Here is a 12,158-nt window from a genome sequence, read left to right as displayed (position 1 = left end):
TTTGGGATCAAAGTTGGCGCGAAGGAGTCCTTAATTCTGAGCATAGGAAGCTCTATTTATAGCTGAATCACATGATATTTGCACCTTACAATTGAGTTTCTAAAATTGGCAATGAGCGATGCATGTGTGCATGGGAGTGTACATGCCCATGAGATCATTCCATTTGATCCATAATTGAGTGTGAACAAGTCTGAAATCAAATTGGAGGGCTAGGCAATTGTACATGGAAACTTGAAGTTTGATCTTTGCCAAATGATGATGCAATGTTCAAGCCATGCGCAACCCATTCAAACCTTGTCCAAAATGGATGAAATTGGACTTTTTGGAAAGGTTAGATCAAGAGGAACAACTTTCATGTTCAACATTTTTCCATTTGAAGCTTGTATCATGATGAATTTTAAGGTGGAAGTTTGGAAATTTCAACATGTTGAAACTTTTTTCTAAGTGTCAAGCCATATATCTCAATATTCCACATTGCTTAACTTTTTATGTGAGCTTCAAATGAGAAAAGTGTCTTCATCAAACTTGTATCTCTTCCAAAGAACTTAAAAATGGTCACCAATTTCATGTCATTTGGATTTGGAATGATAGAGTTATGCATTTTTGAAGTTTGGAAAAATCACTTGTTCAATGGTATAGGTCAAAAGTGACCTATAATGTAACCTCATATCACATGCTCATAAAATTTGAATTTTCTTTCACTCCAAACATCAAAGTTGAAGTATACATCTTGAATTTGATCTTGTAACTTGGAAATCTTTCATATCATGAAAATTGAGCAAGTTATGTCCTTGGGAAGTTGACTTTCAAATTAGGGTTTAGACAAAATGACCTATAATGTTTCAACATAGAAAATGATTTTACAAGAAAAACTAGCTCTAGGTATCAACATGAAAGTTGTTTGGAACGTCATTTAGAGTAAGATGGCTCTTGGAATCACTTTCATATGGTGAAAATTGTAGGAGATAGGGTCTAGGGAGACCCAGTTTTGATCAGATGAATTCATCTGGCCAACCACCATCAACCAACTTGCTAACCTTTAATTCTTTGAACTTTCTTGGATCATGGTATATCATACACGCATAAGATGATGAATTTTGAAGTTTCCCTTGAGAAATTTGATCAAATGGTAAGATAGCTTGTTGGAGAAGTTACTCAAGATACCTAGTCAAACTAGGGTTTCCAAGGCAAATCACCCTCAAACTCTTGAAGAAAACTTGATCAATATGACATGAAGGAATCAATGGAACTCACATATGATGCTCATAACCATTCTTGGATCAATTCTTGGTAGTGCTCTTTATCATGAGGATCTCAAACCCTAGATATGAACTTGATGAATCAATGGTGGTCATGCCCTACCTACAAAAGAGTTAGGCAAATACAAAGACATATTTTTGGTATTTTGGTTAGTAAAATGATAATATACAAGTATGATACAATCACATGGTGCTTGGTGATCTCTCCCAAAACAAACCCAATAAAGGAAGGGTAAGGAGAATGCCAAGGTATGATCCCAATGCTAATGCTTATGATGAAATTGCATGAGGGATCTTAGGGTCAAAATTGGGGTCTTACAGAACCTCATTAGGATTCTTTGAATCCTCTGTATCTAGAACTCACAAAGTTTTGAAAACCACAATGGCTCCTTGATCTCTCTGACTGAATTCACCATAGACGATTCACTATCTTCCATGACTGAAATTTTAGTTGCATTCTCGAATTGTTCTGCATAAGTCGTCGTAGGGAAAAACTTTGGTCATGTTCGGCAAGGTCATGGACCTTTAACCTAAATTTTACAAGTAGTTCATAATGTACATATAATCCCATTTGAATCTCCTACTATTTTCTCAAAATAGAAATACATAAATTAGCTCCTGAAATATTTGGAATAAGTCACGCATTCATAAAACTTTGTAAGCCCTCAGAACTTCTGTAAAAACCGTCTCAGAAAAACAATTGTAAATATATGGGCAATCAGTAAACATCGAACAAAATAAGAAACATCATGGTACAGGTCATAACAAGATCCAAATACAAAACGAAAAGGAAAAAGCAATATTCCTGAAAATATTACAAAATGAACGACATAAAACTACTTTTCATCTTTATCCTCACCCCTAGCTCTGGGGTTACTAACAGCAGTACAATCTTCCTGGATCAAATCGTCATTGGGATATGACTCAACTTCTTACGTATTCATAAGATGACCATTAACCACAACCTTCAAGAAGTCCATCTCGGTCAAGTCAAGATCAGGATAGACACATAAGGATTGAGCCTTGGCCAACTCAAAGTCAGCATCACCTACGTCAAGGACGTTGGTTTGGGCTTTATGTAAGGAGCTTTGCAATTGGACATTTGAATCTTGAAGTGATTTCATCTTCTCAGACTGTTTGTTAACAGTGGATTTCAACTCTTGATTCATAGCCTCCAATTTCTCCCTCTTGGTTTTCTCCCCAATAATTGCTTCTCCAGGTCGGACATTCTAACCGCTTGCGTTTTCTATTTCTCCTTCAGCTGATTGATCTCTTGGTTTAATTTTATCTCGTTCTATTCGCAATCACCCCCGACTTCAAATAGCCCGCGGGTTAAAACAACACATCTCGTCATATAAGAATTGATGTTTTGGGTTAGTTTCTGTCGCCCTATGGTCTTTACCTTGTTTACGTCTTCCATGGTGTTCAGATGATCGTAAAGGAACTTCAATCCGTCAAAGTTGTTGCTCCAAAACTTGAATTCATTGGATGATCTGGTTTGGTCACTCCCACCAGTCTCGCACATCAAAGATGAAATTTCCCAATCGGTCCTACAGACTTCGTTACTCATCAAATTTTTTATCTTCTTTGGAGAACTCAGACGAAAAATCTACGATGGAGAAAGAGTCGAAGGTTGGGATTCCGAGACATTGGGAATTACTTTGTTTGGGACTGCCTTTCTTTTCTTTAGTAACCGGGTTTCTAAATCAGACAAGTCCTATTTAGCAGCATTTTGGTCGGCTACTCTCCTCATTGCCCAGGCTTCCAACATCAGTTTTTTCTATTCCTTCACAGATATGTCAGTCATTTTTCCTAAAGGAAAAGTGAGGAAAGAGGTTAGCAAAATGCAAGATGGTATTGAAGGTAGAGAAAAACAAGAAAGAGGGTTTGAATTGTTTTAGAAAATAAAACTTTTTGAGAACTAAGACACATGCAAAATGAAAAGTTCAACACAGAATTTTATACTGGTTCGCTTGAAATTCAACGCTACTCCAGTCCACCCGACCAAGGTGATTTCGCCTTCAAAAAGGACTTAATCCACTAATCTTGAAAGATTACACAAACAACCGTCTAAGAGAAATAATCCCTTAACCTTCTCAAGTATTCAAACTACACAGAGTCACTTGAGGAATTATCTTAGTAGTGATATGATTTGTAATGAACAATGCTTTTAACAATAAGCAAAAATTACAAAATATAATAACAAGAATTCTTCACGTAAGAGCAGCAGCTCGTGAGAGAGTGAAAGAAGGTAATTGAGAAATTGTATTCTTGTGTGTCTCAGGAGTGTCTCTTGTGAAGTGTTCCATCTCTTTTTATAGGAGGAGGAGGAGACCGTTGGGTGAGTTAATAACAGAATCTTGGTCATTGAAGAGTGACTAAGGTCATTACTCTCTTTGTTCTTTCCAAAACAGTGTTGGTCGTATCATAACTTCCTTCTAGAAATAGTTTCTTTCTATAAGTGAATTTCTTTAATGTTAAGCTTTCTTGAATGAGCGGATCTTAGTCAGAGTCTTATTTCACTTTAGTCAGAGTCTTCTTTTAACAACTTGCGACTTTAGAGGATGCTTGTATCTGACTGTCTTCAGAGTTTCTCTTTATTCAACTTCTTCAGAGTGTATCTCTTCAGAGTATGGATTCATTCTTTTCTTTCAGAGTGTCTGACTTTCTTAGTTTTGCTAGCGCCTGTTGGATCAGGGTCAGAACCTTCTGGTTACGTTTCTTCAGAGTAGTATCTTAGCGCTTGATTCTCTATCTGGTGATTATCTATCTGATTGTTTTGATCAGAGTCCTGCACACTTAGAAAAATTTCGTTAGGGTACCATTTTTGTTTCATCCTTTGTTGTCATCAAAATCTTAGAGATACATTGTAGAACTAAATTTGTTCTTACAATCTCCCCCTTTTTGATGATGACAAAATAGGTCAGAATGATGATGAAACAGTACGAATATCTTAGAACCAGATAAAGGGAATAAGCTCCCCCTAAGTTAGATCATCAGATTTAACAGAAGTTCTTACCAGACCTTCCTTGCGTGGAGTTGGTTTTGTACCTTAGCTATTTTCCTGCATAACTTTAGTCGTCATAAGTTATCAATATTTATTCATGTTTGTAGTGCCTTGAGAGGTTTTAGATATGTTTTCATCAGAGTTGTTTTTAGTTCTCCCCTTTTTGTCAGAATAAAAAAGACTTAGAAAAAATAGGCAAAAACGGATATTCATATAGTAGAGAAAAACAGGTACAGATAGGCAGCACAAAAAGCATAGATCAGAAAGCAATAAAAAAACATCAGAAGGAAAAGCAACAAACAAATTGCTTAAGTGCCTAAGGGTTTGGGGGTGGAGGCATCCGTTGGAGCAGTTGAGTCAACATGTTTTGAATGTTAGTATTGATGGAATCTTGGTGATCCAGCCTGACTCATACTACTTGTTGTTTTTTTTGCAATTCCTCCAGAGTCCTTAAGACCAGAGGGGCAAAACAAGAGTTATATTGCTCCCCCTGAGTCAAAGCATAAGTCCTAGCCTTTGCAGCTTCTTCTTCAGCAATACGTGCTACTTCTTCAGCGTCGACTTTTGCTTTTGCCTCAGTAGCAGCCGCAGCAGCAGCCTTTTCTTCAGCTTCTTTGATCCTTTGATCTTCTTCCAGGTGAGCTTTCTCTTCTGCTTCCTTCTTGGCCTTTTCCTCAGCCTCTCTGGCTAAGCAAGCTTGAAGCCTTATACCAGCATCTCTGATGAAGTCGTTGTGGACTTGTTCAGAGAGGCCTTTCAGTTTGAAGGCTTCAGAGGTCATCCAACTGATCACTCTGTTCCAGTGAATCCTTACTGCAGAGGGATCACCACTGATGCCAGAGTTGATAGTCAGAGACTTGATCTTCTCTACTGAAGACTCTGCAAAAACATTTATTACTTCTTCTAGGGGTAGGGAAGGCAGTTTCGGGTTCAGAGGCAGAGGCTGGGGAGGATGGAGAAGGTGGATTGGTGTCATCAAGATTTAGAATTGGAGTGATGGTGGCAACGGATGTTGGTGGTGTGGGAATAACAGAGGGGGAAGGTGTTGTTTGTTCAGGTTATGGATTTGGTTGAGGTTCAGATGGTGAGTGGATTGGTTGTTCAGGAGGTGGATTTGGTTGTTATGCAGGTGATGGTGTTTGAGGTTGTTCAGATGTAGTTGATTTTGTTGTTCAGGGGGTGGATACGTGACTTCTGGTTCAGGTTCAGTTGGTGATGGCTGTTGAGAGGCCAGAGCACGAGCGTGAAGCTGAGCTAGAGTGGGGGATTGGGGGTCAGAGAGTTCGTTGTCAGAGGAAAGAACATAGTATGTTGGGGATTGAGGTGAGGATGATGAGGAAGGTGAGGTAGTTTCATTCAGCATTTCTGCTTCAGAAACGGGTAGTGTGGTGGTAGGAAGGTTGAATTTTAGAGAGGATGGGTTAGATGTTTTGGTGGTTGAGGGGGGTGTTTCAGATGAGGTGTAGATAAGAGTGGTTTGGGGAAGAGAAGAAGAAATAGGTTTAAGTTTTACAGAGCGGGAAAGACGTATAGACTTACTTGGAGAGTCGGCCAGAGGGACTGGAGGTCTTGACCCAGAAGATTCTCCCAGCTTTGCTTTCTTTTCCTTCTTGGACTTCTCAGAGGGCTCTCGCATCCTCTTCATGAAGTTTGGTGGATGCTCAGGTAGCCAATCCACTAAGAACTCAGAGGTGTCCACCCCTTGATTAGCAAGATCTTATAGATAGTAAGTTACCACTTCTAGAGGGTCAATCTTGGAGAACAGATAGAGACTGTTGGGAATCTTCCTCTGATCCTTGAGTGCTTCCCAGGAGATGTCCAGAGTTGGTTTAGCTCTAACTTGATCAATTATCCCCATGCTCTTCAGATTCTGAGCATTCAGAGGTCTCCCAATGACAATAGTGACATCTTCCATTAGATTGTGATGGATCAGGTGATCCACTAAGCCACTCTCGATTAGAACATCTGAGATAAGTCTTCCCAGAGGGATGTAGTCTCTGGTCTTCATGTTGTTTTTGGTGTCTTTGACAGAGTCTCTGAGATACTTGAAGAGAAGTGTTGGCAGACACAGTTTCATCCCCTTGTGGATGCAGTACAGAATACAGTTCTGATCTGTGTTGATGTAGTCAGAAGAGTTTGATGTAGGCCGATGATGAATGGTTCCTAGAATAATCTTCAGCCAGACCCAGAGGTTCTGATGGAGTTCCTTGTTCTTGGAGTGTTTGCCCTCAGTACTCTGTTGAAAGATAGTGGGGTTGATTTCCTAGGACAAATATTTTGCCCTAGGGTTGATGTTGTAGATGCGTCTTCCTCCTGTCTTTTCCATATTCAGAAGGGAGGCAATAGATTTCTCAGTGGTGACTATTTTGACTCCCAGCATGTGAGAGACGATGTAGTGATCATCTGAGTCTGTGAAACGCCAGAGTTCCTTCACCTGATATGTGTACACAGGGCCATAGAGTCTCTAAAAATAGGTTTCCCACCCTTGCATTCTTAACTCTTCAGTTAGGTTTACGCCATTTCTCTTCATGTTCTCAAAATCCACTAGCGATTCGCACAGTACCTCCAACTTCTCAAAAGGTGTTGCTAGGTGGATGTGAGGTTCACGGTCAAGAATATGGGGTTCCCTGTAGATGGGGGTTGAGACAACGCTGGTGGTTGCTGTTGTTTGTTGAGTAGAAATGGGTGTTTGTTCCGTTGAGTTCATCTATTGAGAGAAGTTGTAGACAGTTTGTTGTTGAGCATCCATGTAGAACAATGTCGAAGATGAAAGTCGAACGAAGAACTTGTTGAAAAATGCAGGAACCTTAAAGAAGATGATGAAGAACTAAGAGAAGGAGGGTTCGTGTAGGGCGTGAGTGTAAAGTGTGAGATTGTGATGTGTGAAATGAATTTATACCCACATAGAAGCATGCAAAACGACATCATTAGAAGTAGTTTATATGTTAAATAATTAAATGCAACACGTTATCCAAGTTTTCACGTTTGGAGACGAATGATTATAGCCCATGATGGAGGTCTAATCCCTAAATCAGCACACTGCTCGAGGAGATTTCAAGAGCCTGTCTCTTGATTTCTGCTAGACAGTTGTCTAGAAGTTTCAAGGTCAGACGCATGAGGCTCCACGTGTTACTTTATCTGATCTTCAGGAATACCAAAAGGTTGGGTCCTGAGGATTTCTGATTCAGAGGACTCCTAACTGGTAGTAGCATCAGAGTCAAATCCAGATACCAGATGTTTTAAATTCAGAGTCTTATTTTGCTATTTCAGAGAAGCACGTTTATTTTGGACAATTTTGAATGTTCAAAATTTTCAAAATAAAAGAGAATTTGTCTTCAGCGAGGGGTTTAGTAAAGATGTCAGCCCATTGACGGTCTGTATCAATAAATTTTAATGAATTTACCCCTTTCTAAACATAGTCACTAATGAAGTGATGTTTTATTTCTATGTGCTTGGCTCTGGAATGCAGAATAGGATTCTTACTTAAACAAATAGCAGCAGTATTATCACATAAAATAGGAACGTTACTCTCAAAGATCAGAAGGTCTTCAATTTGATTTTTCATCCAGAGCATCTGAGTAGTGCAGAGTGACGCTGATATATATTTTGCTTCTGCAGTGGATAGCACTATGGTTGATTGTCTTTTGCTGGCCCATGATATGAGATTATTACCCAAGAACTAACAGTTCCCAGATGTACGTTTACCTTCCGTTCTGTCTCCTGCATAATCTGCATCACAATAACCAGAGAGCCTATACTCTGATGTTTTCTCATACATCAGGCCAAGGTTAGGGGTTCCTTTCAGATACCTGAGGATTCTTTTAACAACTGTTAAATGAGATTCCCTGGGATCTGATTGGAATCTGGCAAACCTTCTGGCTAGTTTCTTCCTTCTCCAGAATGCAGGTTGGATGCATTGGCGTTTTAGCAGGTTTGCATTCAGCCATTTTGAATTTCTTCAGAATGTCTTTTATGTACTTACTTTGATATACGTAGGTAGCTTCTGGAGCTTGATTGATTTTAATCCCTAGAAAGAACTTTAGTTTTTGCATCAAGCTCATTTCAAATTCTGTCTGCATTAGCTCAGAGAATTCTTGACATACAGAGGGGTTGGCTGAACCAAAAATAATGTCATCAACATATATCTGGCATATCATGAGATCATTTCTAATGTTTTCACAGAAGAGTGTAGAATCAACCTTTCCTCTAATAAAATCATGTTCCAAAAGAAAGTTACTTAATCTTTCATACCAAGCTCTAGGAGCTTGCTTTAGTCCATACAATGATTTCTTAAGTTTAAAAACGTGTTCTGGACATTTAGAGGTTTCAAAACCTGGAGGTTGATTGACATAAACTTCTTCTGATATACAACCATTAAGGAATGCACTCTTGACATCCATTTGATATAGTTTGATAGAATGATTTACAGCAAATGAAACAAGTAAGCGAATAGATTCTAACCTGACAACTGGGGAAAAGGTTTCGTTGTAGTCAATGCCTTCTTGTTGATTGTACCCATGTGTCACCAGTCGTGCTTTGTTTCTGACTACTTCTCCCTTTTCATTCAGTTTATTTCTGAACACCCATCTGGTTCCAATAATGTGAGTTCCTTTAGGCTTTGGAACGAGATCCCATACGTCATTCTTAGAGAATTGATCTAGTTCTTCTTTCATAGATAGAACCCAGTCGTTGTCTTGAAGTGCCTCATCACAGGAGGTAGGCTTAATCAGAGATACTAGTCCTAGATGAGTTTCTTCAGATACTTTGAACGTTGACCTAGTTCTGACAGGTTCATCTTTGTTTCCCATAATCAAATCTTCAGAGATGTTGGGGCGACTTCTTGATCTTTTCTGGATAGTTAAGGCTTCAATTGCATTTGGACTTTGTTTATCAGAAACTTCTGGTGCTTTAGTCTTTTCGTCAGAACCTGCAAGAGTGATCTCCAAATTTGCAAGTTTCTCAACTAGCTTTGACTTTTCAGGGTCAGGCTTATCATCAAATCTAACATGTATTGATTCTTCCACAATTTTGGTTTATGTGTTGTATACTCCGTAGAATTTAGAGCGTTTTGAGTATCCTAACATAATACCTTTTTGTGCTTTTGAATCAAACTTGTTCAGATGTTCTTTAGTATTGAGAATAAAACAAGAGCATCCAAAAGGATGGAAATAAGAAATGTTGGGTTTTCTTCCCTTACACAGTTCATAGGGAGTCTTTTCCAGAATAGGCCTTATAGAGATTCTATTCTGAATATAACACGTTGTATTTACTGCTTCAGCCCAAAAGTGCTTAGCCACATTTGTTTCATTGATCATGGTTCTGGCCATCTCTTGGAGTGTCCTATTCTTCCTCTCTACAACTCCATTTTGTTGTGGAGTTCTAGGACAGGAGAAATCATGGGATATTCCATTAGAATCAAATAGTTCCTCAAAAAATTTATTCTCGAATTCTCCACCATGATCACTTCTGACTCTGATGATTTTAGAGTCAAATTCGTTTTGCACTTTGGAACAGAAGTTAGTGAATACAGAGTGAGACTCACTCTTGTGCTTTAGGAATTTTACCCATGTCCAGCAACTAAAATCATCAACAATAACTAGTCCATACTTCTTTCCATTGACTGATGCTGTCTTAACAGGCCTAAACAGGTCAATGTGAAGAAGTTCCAGAGGCTTAGAGGTAGAAATAATATTTTTCTTTTTAAATGATGTTTTCGAAAATTTACCTTTCTAACATGCCTCACATAGATATTCTGAAGAATACTTCAGTTTAGGTAGGCCTCTGACTAACTCGAGTTTATTTAGCTGAGAGAGTTTTCTCATGCTAATGTGGCCCAAGCGTCTATGCCATACCCATTGCTCTTCATGAACAGACATCAGACATTTTACATTTTGATCTTTTAGGTCTGAAAGATTTATTTTGTAAATATTGTTTTTCCTCTTGCCGGTGAATAGAACTGTTCCATTGTTTTGATTAATTGCTTTACATGTTTTTTGATTGAAGATTACATCATAATCGTTATCACTTAATTGACTTATTGATAACAGGTTATGCATTAATCCTTCTATATAGAGAACATCAAATATAGAGGGAAGAGTTCCATTACCAATAGTTCTGGAGCCTCTGATTCTTACTTTCTGATTTCCTATGAAACCTACGAAGCCATCATCTTTAAGTTCCAGGCTTTGGAACATATACTTTCTTCCCGTCATGTGTCGCGAGCATCCAGAGTCCAGGTACCATGATTGGTGTCTTAACTCTGCTGCATAAGATATCTGCAACATAAACAATCTTATCCTTTGGTACCCATAATCTTTTGGGTCCTTCGTAATTATTTCTCCCAGAGTTTCTTAGAACTTTGGGTTTTCTAGCATTATCAAAACGTTGTGCTTGTGTATGTGTGTAGTGATAAGAAAAAGGAGATTTAGGTTTGTCATATGTAGAAGACCTATCTTCACTAGGGACATACCATATTCCTCTTTTATTATTCGGACTCACTCCATTAATCATGGATGCCATTCTACTTCTTTCTATCCCATTTTTCAGAAACTTTTGAAAAGATTTTTCATATTCATATATTATTGTGTTAGAAGTTTGTGGGGCTTGAGATAGTGCTTCTTCAAGTTTTAAACATTGTTTATTTGTGGAGTCTCTCTCTTTTATCAAAGTTTGATTTTCATCTTTTAGTTCTGAAGCAGTCATCTCAAGCTTATAACATTCTTCGACGGTTCTTTCAAGAACCCCTTTTAAAGCCTTAAATTTTTGTTTAAGTTTCTTATTAGAGTTTAGAGTTTCAGAAAGGCATGATTCAAGGTCAGAGTGAGAAAGATCAGAAAATACCTCTTCAGGATCAGATTCTCTATCTGATGAATTTTTAGAGGTGATAGCCATGAATGCAACATTTGCCTGCTCTTCAGAGTCTGATTCAGAGGAATCAGATTCACTGTCGTCCTAGGTGACCATTAGTCCCTTTTTTGTTTTAAATGAGATTTTCTTGAAGCTTTCTCTTCTGGAGCTCTCTTTCTTCAGCTTCGGACATTCGTTTCTATAATGACCTATTTCCTTACATTCATAGCATGTTATTTCTTTGTTCGACTTACCTCTGGAGGTTGATTCTGACCGATCTCCTTTGGGTCTTGGTCTTCTGAAGTTGTTATTCCTTTTTCTCCAGAGTTGTTTTACTCTTCTGGTCAAAAGGGATAACTCTTCTTCATCGTCAGAGTCTTCCTTTTTAGAGTCATCATTGTCTTCCTCTTCAGCTTGGAAAGCTTTGTTCCTTTCTGGCTTGCGTCTTTCATATCTGGACTTTAGTGCTACATACTTGATCTTCTTTTGAGGCTCGTCTTCCTCAAGTTCTATCTCGTGACTTCTGAGTGAACTGACGAGTTCCTCAAGGCTGATATTGTTCAGATGTTTTGATAACTTTAATGTTGTGACCATGGGTCTCCACTATTTTGGCAAACTTCTGACTATCTTTTTGACATGATCTGGAGTTGTGTAGCCCTTGTCCAGAACTTTGAGTCTTGAAATTAAAGTTTGAAATCTAGAAAACATTACCTCTACAACTTCATCGTTCTCCATCTTGAATGCTTCATACTTCTGAATTAGAGCCAGAGCCTTTGTCTCTTTGACTTGAGAATTTCCTCCGTGAGTCATCCTCAGGGAGTCAAGTATTTCTTTAGTTGTTTCCCTGTTGGTGATCTTTTCATATTCATTGTAGGAAATGGCATTCAACGGTATCATTCTGGCTTTGTGATGGTTTTTAAAGTCGTGCTTCTAATCATCTATCATTTTGCTTCTGGCAATGGCAACGCCAGCGTCAGATAAAGGAGGTGTCTAGCCGATTGTGACTATGTCCCATAGATCAGCATCATAGCCTAGAAAGAAACTTT

This window comes from Lathyrus oleraceus, chromosome 3, assembly GCF_024323335.1.
Source record: "Lathyrus oleraceus cultivar Zhongwan6 chromosome 3, CAAS_Psat_ZW6_1.0, whole genome shotgun sequence".
In the NCBI taxonomy this organism is placed as follows: domain Eukaryota; kingdom Viridiplantae; phylum Streptophyta; class Magnoliopsida; order Fabales; family Fabaceae; genus Lathyrus; species Lathyrus oleraceus.
Note: the sequence above shows the minus strand (reverse complement) of the source record.